General features: G+C 40.8%; 1 protein-coding gene across 1 annotated transcript in view; it reads left to right on the forward strand.

Moving 5' to 3' along the window:
* The window catches only part of RFXAP (regulatory factor X associated protein), a 249,236-nt gene that overhangs the window by 70,958 nt on the left and 169,200 nt on the right, over positions 1 to 9,078 (forward strand). The gene's annotated exons all lie outside the window — the stretch shown is intronic.

The raw sequence follows: 9,078 nt of genomic DNA on the forward strand, positions 1-9,078 counted from the left end.
TTTGCACTTAGTAGCAAAGATAGCGTTCTCCCCAAAGTAATCACTTTGCATAATAAAACTGCTTTAAAGTAGGGAATGTCAATGCTTGGTGTTGACTGCACACCTACAGAGCTATATGCATAATGCTTACATTAATAGAGAATATTTTAGGAGGAAAGGAGCTAAAAAGCCAGGCTACAGGGTAACTGGGGTCCTAGGTAATCAACAAAATGACTTCATACCCCCTGTGAATGTTTGCTGCTCACAGCAAGGAGCTTCTGTACTAACCTATTAAAATCTTTTGCCCTACCGCTGGAAAATTTAGTAGGGGTTTTTTGAGGGTAAATAAATTATCATGCCCATCTACCAGATTAGGGCTAGACTGATGTACTGTATAATCTTGAGTAAATCAGAAGTAGCCAGGAACAGAAAGAATGCTTCATTATTTTACAACCCAGAGAAATCAGTACATGTAAAATTAGATTCCCTTAAACATGCAGGTCTGTTCAAGCCACTCCTGAAATTCCTTCATGATGGGGGAGGGTGCATGCAGCAAGAATAACCTTCCCTTGCTAGTTTCTCCAAAACTGTTTCAGTATTGGAGACAGAGCATGCACGGTTTCAGGGAATGGGGTGGGCCTTGCACTGAATTTTCCTTCCTTCCTAGTCTTCTCAGTGTAAGATGCGACCACATTCTCTCTCCTTTGAGTGACTGTTCAGGTGTAATTAATTTCTAGGGTATCTGAGCAGTGACACTGTGTTCGGGATTTTACCATGATCCTTTTCTATTGTCTGGAGGAGGCAACATCTGGAATATGAAATTAGCTCTTCCCTGGTTAGCGTGAGGCTTAGGAAGGCACTGGCAAGTATGTGAAAGACAAACATCACACATGCAGACAAAATGGTGAATAATATCCCTACTCTGCAGTATTTCTGTAGGGTGTGGCAAATCACAGCATTCCTTATTCCTTGTTTACCACTTAAAGATGAATGGCTCTAGGAAGTTGTCTAGCTGTACTTATTCATTTTGGCAAATGGTCTTTCCCAGTAATTGATTTGATAAGTGAACTGAAAAGGTCCAGATATTTTTTGCAATGGGATCATTTGCACTATACGCAGATATGGGTGTGGGTATAATAATTTCAGAAGTATCATGGAAGTTGAGGCAATGCATGTAAACATGAATAGTGCGCAAAGAAGTTGCTTAAATGTAATACATTCTTATGCAGTCAATCATTCTTTATTTCTAGCTTTCCTGCAAATACTGGAATGAAATTGCTTGCTGTCCCCTTTTTGAGAATAATTGGTCCTTTTTGTAGTGCCATTGTAGTGCTCCTGCAGAAAACTGGTTATTTTTCTTCTTTTCCTGTTCTTATGAAGCATTTTATTGAGAAAATAAATTGTCAAGGATACTAAAATTAGGCATAACATCAGAAAACATTTTTGTGAGACCAGAATTTTATTGTTCAACTGAAAAAAAGTAAAGATTTTTCTAACCTCATCTGTGCTTAGGCTCTCATTATCACAGAACCTTCTATCAGGCAGAACCTAGCCAGACTTGTAAAACTACCAAAGGAAGAGCTGACACAGTTGATTACCATTTCCAAAACTCATGACTTGGCTTAAAGACTGGAAGATGGCCATGGATATGGTTTTGGGGTTTTTTTGGTTTTTGTCAACAAGATACAAAAGTTATCAGCAGTTCTGTTGTTGAGACCTTAAATGGCATCAGACCTAGTCAGCCAAAAAGAGTTAGAAATTCCTTGTGGTTTTGACCTAGTTCCTAGTTTGACAGCAGATGATTGAGAGTATGCAGCAGGGTAGTTTATGACAGCCTGTGCAACTGAGGTTGTAATGTGGCTACAGGATGAAGCCTGTCCTTGACATAATTAGCTAAACCTTTCTCTACTCTACAAACATAGGAAGATAAAGATTTGTCCCACATGTGGAAGGCTGCTTTCCAGAGACCATGCAAAGTGAATTTGCCAAAACTGTTTGCAGAACTCTATGATTCTTCATCATCCTGTGGTTCAAACAGCTCTTCTGATCTCCAGTCCAAAAGCTGACACTCAATATTTCCCTTTGTTTTGTAACGGGATCTTTGTACAGCTTCAGAATAACCCTAAATGAAACATTAAAACATGGCAAAAACCATGGGAATTCCAGAGTTAATGTCACCTTATTCTTAAAGAATATTGTATAGAACATGCCAGTGACAAAGGCTTGGATTCAGTCTAGATACTGAAGTTCACTCTACTAAAACAACAAATTGCTTAAAGTTCAAAGGAGGAAAGTGATCTTGGCAGCAGAATACCAAGACCCAAGGAAGGCAGAGCCTGACTGATGCAAAGGCATGCACCTGAGAGGGAGTTAAGGTCATGTCGGTAAGAAGGGTCACCTGTGGCTAAGCCACTTGGGGAGGACGTTTATCTGGTCTGCAGCTGTTCCTTGAATACTAAGTGTACATGTAGAAAGAGACTGTGAGTATGAGTAAGTTATTTATATAATTTGCTGCTTGCATGAGAGTGCTGGGAAGTGTGGTAAAGTAAATGTAGACAAAGGATAACAGCCTGTTAAGAGTGCTTACGACAATACTGTTCACTGATGGCAGGCTGTGTCCTTACAAAAGGTATGAGAATTAGGAGGCCTTGATGCAATACCTGGGAGCTGCAGGAAGTCCAAAGGGGAGTGCTCCCTGCTAGTGGGGCTTTCCTCAAGAGAACCTGGAAGCATTTCCCCTGGGCCTGGTGAACTGTTGTAATAAATCTTACTTTGCAGTTGGCCAACACGGCCAGGTGACCCACACCCTGTGCTGCTGCAGCCTGCTTGCTGCTGTTTGCCTCAAGTAAGTCAGATTATTTCCAGTAACTGCAGTCATGAAAGAGCTACTGCTGACCTGGCTGCTGGCCTGAAATGGGCTCGACAGTTTATCGTCTGTCTTTTAAAATGTGTGTTCTACATTTGTCAGGTATGAAGTGCTATTACCAGTGCATTCCATATCCAGCAAGAGTTAATCTCCTGTGGAAAGGGAGACATGGAGAACATTGCTTTAGGAAAAAAAGATCTACCCCTTACACTAACATGCACATACTAAGGCTCTGTGTGTGTATGCGTGTAGTATAAGAATCGGGCAGATAGACTGATTCACTGTTACCTGCCAAAGTGTACTGGTAGTTGGAAGACTGTGCCCAACAACAAGGACTGGAGAGGTTTGGGTTTTTTTCTACACCAGGAAAATATATAACTATGCAGTTAGAGCAGCTAAACAGACTGATGAACAATATAAAGAAAAATGGATTTAAAGATATCCAGAAAAAGGGAGGCTAGTTAGGTCTTTCTTTTCTGATGGATCTATTAAATGAAATAATATTCTAGTACATGCCTCTCGGCTATGATCTCACAACTATTACTTAAGCTTGGTCATATAAAAATACCATCTCTTTTCCCAGTAAGAAACAAAGGTTTGTCTGTAGCTTCTCCCCTGAGCCTAGATGACCCCTTGGGCTAGTGTGCTCAAGACTCCCTTATGTGCTGTTGGCTAACGCAATAGGCACGACATAGTAGCATCCAATTCTTAACCTCTGAATCCCTATCCCAAAGAGGTAGATAACTTACGGTTCAGCTGGCAGGGTGCAGCCTTCAGCAATGCTGCAACACTACTTTAATTTGTGCCCCTTGAGCTCTAACAGACATGCCACTGCATCCCTAAGAAACATACACGGATCGTAAATAAGGTTAGATGTTATTTTAAGTAATAAACACTGAGATACAGAAACTTCATTGCAGCCTTTTGTCCTTGCCTGTCTCTTCATTTCGACTATTTTTAGTTTGCAGTCAGCATTATGACTGTGAACTCAAGGAACACTTGGACAATAGGTGCGTAAATAATTATGTATAGGTCTCCAGAGCCTTAAAACATTAGCAGCGGACTCAAGTTAAATACTGGCTGGGACTATTCAATGGCTTGGGAGATTTGCTGTGCTTATACATATGAAAACAATTTAATTTCCCATGGTGAAAAACTAGCTTGCACTCCTCTTTGGTGTTGGTGGTGGAAGGCTTTGCACAGAAGCTTTGAGAGTTGTAAATTGATGCACTGAACACTATTCTGCAGAATGAACTAGAGCTGTCTTCTGTGTTTGGCTGCTTATACTTCACAGGAGTGATCTCTGAGTACTTTACATAGATCGAAACTGATTAAAGCTGTGTTGTTACTCATTTAAGAGTTACCCTGCTTTGTGATAATGCTGCAGTGTCACTGAAATCAGTTCAGGATATTAACTGCTAGAGTCATCACAGAAAACATACTGCACATCAGTAGGACAGGCCTGAAAGTAAAAAGAGAGAATTTTTAACTGTTTTTTTCCAATCCATATTTAAAATGTGAGTAAAAAAATGGCTTGTAAAGATAAAAGCTAAGTGTGTATCAGGGGATTTTGCTTTGTTATTGCTTTGGGTTGTGATAAAAATGGTAACAATGAAGAAAATTTGTGTAACCTACTGAACCTTTTCCAGTTACTTGGGTTTTTGCATGTGTTTTTCAAAGAAAACTCTTTGATATTAAGTAGCCTATTGAAAAAGTATCTTACGAAGTGTTAGTAAAGTGGTGCAGAAAAGTAATTTTATATGCAGAAATATCTTTTTTTTTTTTTTTAAATGGAAATCTATATTTATGAAAGCACTAACTACACAGGCATTGATGGTGCTAAGGATGTTGCAGAATTACCGTGTAGATTTTCTCTATTTGTTTTTATTTCCTTTGCAAAGTCTGTGAGATTACTTTGTTTTGATGTGTCTTTGGAGGGCTCGGTCATGGAGGACAGTGAGTAATCTAGAAGACTTACACATCTCCATGGGTCACCTCTGCAATAGTAAAGGTTGAGATTCCACTGAAATACAAATGAGGAGACCTCTGTAGCTTTGCAAGTGTATAAAGAGAAGAGTCAAGACAAGTTAGGCAGAGCTTTGGTTTGAATGACAGGCTTTGTGATCGGGGAACTTGCCTACATACGCTCAGAGGAAGCTGGTTCTCTACACATGCTCTGCAATTAGGACTGAATCAAATGTGACTCAATCAGCCTTTCTTCTGGTAGGAATGCCCAGGAAATGTTCCATCCAAGCTTTCCATTCTGTCTTGTGGCACTCCATAAAATCAAGCAGGGGCTCTGGAATACATCCAAGAGATGGAGCCAGACTTTCTTGCTGGAGCTCTGTAATTAAAGGCCTCATTTTGGGAGACAAACAAGACCTCAGGTCTTGTCTAGGCTTAAAAAAGGAAGAATTTAAATTCACATTTCCTACCTTACAGAATTGTCTTAGCCTCCAGATGACAAGTCATTCTTTAAGCTTGTGGTGAGTGCACAGCTGTCAAAAGGGGAAGTCCTTTTGCTGCTGCACCCTGTGCCTGCTGAACCACGCAGTGAGTCATTTCACATCATTGAAATGGCAGGAAACTATCTCAGAAGAAAGGAAAAAACCCAAACAAGTGGAAGATGGCATCCTGTCATTCTGGTGAGCTGAACTGGCCTGAGGGAGACCCCAAGCAGCTCCAGAACAGGTGTAGAGGGAGCAGGAACACTCCTTATGGCTTCATGCAATTAAACTGGCACAGCTGCTTCTGAAATGGTACCTAGGAGAATCTTCCACTGATTCTGGGATTGCCGTGCAACAGTTGAGATATGCTGGGCCTGAAGGAACACAGAGGAAAGTAGTGCTCTCAAGAAACCTATCACTGGATATGCTAAGTACAGTAAATAACAGACAGTAAATATCCAGAAGAGAAGGGCTGGAACCCAGGTCATCCTCACCCTCAGGTAAGTGCCATGATAAATAAGGCAGTTGTCTTTCACTGTTGGGCTTTATGCACATCAGTGCACAGTGGAACAGCTTAATAGAAAGCAGTTAGAGAACACCCCATGGCACATATGGGTTTGATCTCCCTCCAGTGTGGGAATCTGCTCTTGGTCCCCCATTCTGGGGAGATTTGAATTGGTAGGCTAGTAAGCACGCTCCTGTTCTGCTAAGGGGAAGCTTAGATCTGTTTTCTGGAAGGCTTCTACTCCTGGTTCTGGGTTGTGCAATGAGCAGACAGAGATCTCCCCGCATGCTGAACAGGCTGACATTAGGCAACTCTGACTAAAGCCAGCAGGTTGGCCTGGGACGTGTAGAATTTCATGCAGGTAAAAGGTGCCTCGTTCAGGATTCTGAAGTCCAATAGCCTTAAACGTAAGCACTTGGGAACCTGATGCTTAACTTCTGAAGTCACATACTGGGTCTGGTCCAAAACCTCTGTCACCTGATGTGATCTTCATGGGAAAATCAAGATACGTGATTCCAAACTTCCCATTAGTTTGGATAGCTATACAGAAAAATAATGGTAATAAATTAAATAAACCTGGAAATAAACTAAACTGAGTAACTAAAAAGTATCTACAAATTTATGTATTTAACAAGAACAGCTAACTCTTCCTTATAAGGTAAAATCTTGGGGAAGATCAGGACGTGAATGACTGTTAGGATATATATTTCATACAAAGACAGGACATCTCCGATCTCTAACAGCTAAAGACTTCTGTTAGTTGTGTTCTTGACTTTTAAAGGATCTGATTTCTGGCAATTCTAAATGAGTTATGTTTCCCATCACTGCCTCTGACATTTCTATAAAACCAACTATAAAAAAACCCAGAGGCTGCTGTTTATGTAATTAATACTATAATTTGGGGTCTTTGCCATGTGGTCATCTCTTATTAAAGTAATTCATAGCCATAGCATAGCTGCTTTTTATCCTTCACATTCACTTAATAGTTTTCAGGGCATTCTTGTCATTGTGCTTCCTTTTCTCTGCATTGAGTAAAAGTTTGGATTAAATAAATGCTGACCTACATACTGATATAGGGCTCAAGACACAAGTGGATTTAAGACCTCTGACCCAAAACTGAAATCTGTTGGTGTTCAAAACCTTCCGTCTTCTGTGACCTGACATGAAGATATGTAAAAGCCACAGCTTTGAAGTTTCTCAGGTGTACTAAATTCCACTAGGGACAGGTTCTTATGCACTTTAGCCCTGACAGTGAAAAGCCACTCTTTGCTAATCTTTTATTTCCTCCTTGTTGGGGTCCACAAAGAAGGTGCACGTTTGCTTCAAGTGTGTGATGTTTACATGCACCTGCCCCACACACATTTAGAGGGATGCTGGTAACTCTCTGTGAGCAAAATCCTTAAACCAAGCATGTGTCTAACCTGTTACAGCATGTGCCTGGTGGAGTCCTGGTCTCCTGTGACAGCCTGTGTGTCTTGTATTTCATAACCTGAAAATACTAGGAGTTGAATATGCCACCCAGAAGATTTCTGATCACTACATGAGTGACAGAAAGCAAAGATAAGCATCTTTCTCAGCTACAGTAAGCCTCCTTTGCTGCCTCTGCTTCAAAGAAAGCTTGAAGCAGTGGGTTCAGCAAGTGCAGGTATCTGTTCCAGATCCAAGATCACTCCACACAAAGAAAAACAGTTCCCTGAAAAGCAACCAATAATGCTTCAACCCCAGAACACGCTATGGTAGACTTGGAACTCAATTTTTTTAACTCTGAACTGCTGAAAGATAGGGATAGTGCCATGTCTGCATCACTGAACTGTCCAAATGTCCCTTTAAGTGATTTGCAGAAGTTTGGGAATTCACTGAAAAAGGAGTCCTGGGTTCCAGCCCAGCCTCTGAATATCACTATATCCTCAGTCCCAATTTGTTTTAGATAATTTCTGTCCTAACCTTATTCTTGTGGAGGACTCGGTTTAGCAAGCCCCTTCAGCTTCCCTTTCCTCCATTAGCAATATTCCCTTTTCTCCATCCTTAACTGAACTGTCTCCTTCCCTTGTCCCAGTGTCTGCTGACTCCATTGCTGTTCCACCCCCATTCCTCATGCAGTCTCAGTACTTCCCATCTTCCATTTCACTCTCTGGCTTTCAATCTCAGCTCCAGATCAGTTGTCTTTTCAGTTTCTCCCTTCCCCTTCTGTCCCAGTTTACTCCCTTTTTTTTTTTTTTCATCCCAGTTCAGCTTTTATCCCCACTGCAACGGAACACGTCAGGCTACACCTATACAAGTAAACTACACTATGCCAGGTGACCCGCTGCTGTCTTCCTGCTGTCAAAATATTTTTGGGCACAGTGTGGCAGTCAGTGCAGGTCAAGGACTATCTCCAACAGACAGTTTAGATGTAGTAAGCCTGGCCTGAAAGGCAGCTGAGAAGGGAGATGTAGGCATACAGATGTGACCAGTGCCATGTCTATCAACCTCAGAGCCAGACAGCAGGCTCTGGACTATGAAGACATGTAGTGACCTTTACCCGTGGCTCAAATCCACTGAAAACATGAGAATCCCTGCCAACAAGTTCTAGGATTCAACCCCACAAAGCTCGAAGATGGTAAATGTAGCCTTACTTCTGCATCTCTGAGGTAGAAGATATCAAGTATTTTGTTGGACTGACATAAGTACAGCTGCTAAAGGAGACTGCTCAATAAGGAGAGATTAGTGGACAGTTCATCTGCAAAGTTTTGAAAAAACTTTATAGAAAATGCACAGATTAATTAAAACAAAATCATATATTTACCACCACCACCCCTTGCAAGCTCTAGCATCCAATTCAAAAGCAGAAGTTTTTTAAAGATGTCACCGAATGTTCACTTATCATGCAGAAAATAATGCATGACCTAAGCCTCATCATTTGAAAAAGATGAACTATTTTGGTTAAAATTTCAAATAAGCTCAATTTTAAGGTAAGACATGAGGAAAAGTTTAGGAATCTGCTTTTGAAAACTGGTTGGCAACTTTACTTATAGGCAGAGCTATCATTGTCCAGGTTTAATCAGGGAAATTCACTTTACAAAAACTGAGAAGCTGGTATTTTATGCTAGCAATGGTAATGAGAAGTCATGTGACTGATTCTGCAGAAGTGATAGAGATGTATGTGGACTAGGCAAGAGAATAAAGCCTGCAAAATAAAACTGAAGATACTTTTTGAGAAACTTTTTGAGAATTTATTTCAACACTTCAATTGATAGAAAACTGAGGTAACCCTAACAGGAGAAAAACGCGACTCAATATTG

This window comes from Falco cherrug, chromosome 2 (genome assembly GCF_023634085.1).
Source record: "Falco cherrug isolate bFalChe1 chromosome 2, bFalChe1.pri, whole genome shotgun sequence".
NCBI lineage: Eukaryota > Metazoa > Chordata > Aves > Falconiformes > Falconidae > Falco > Falco cherrug.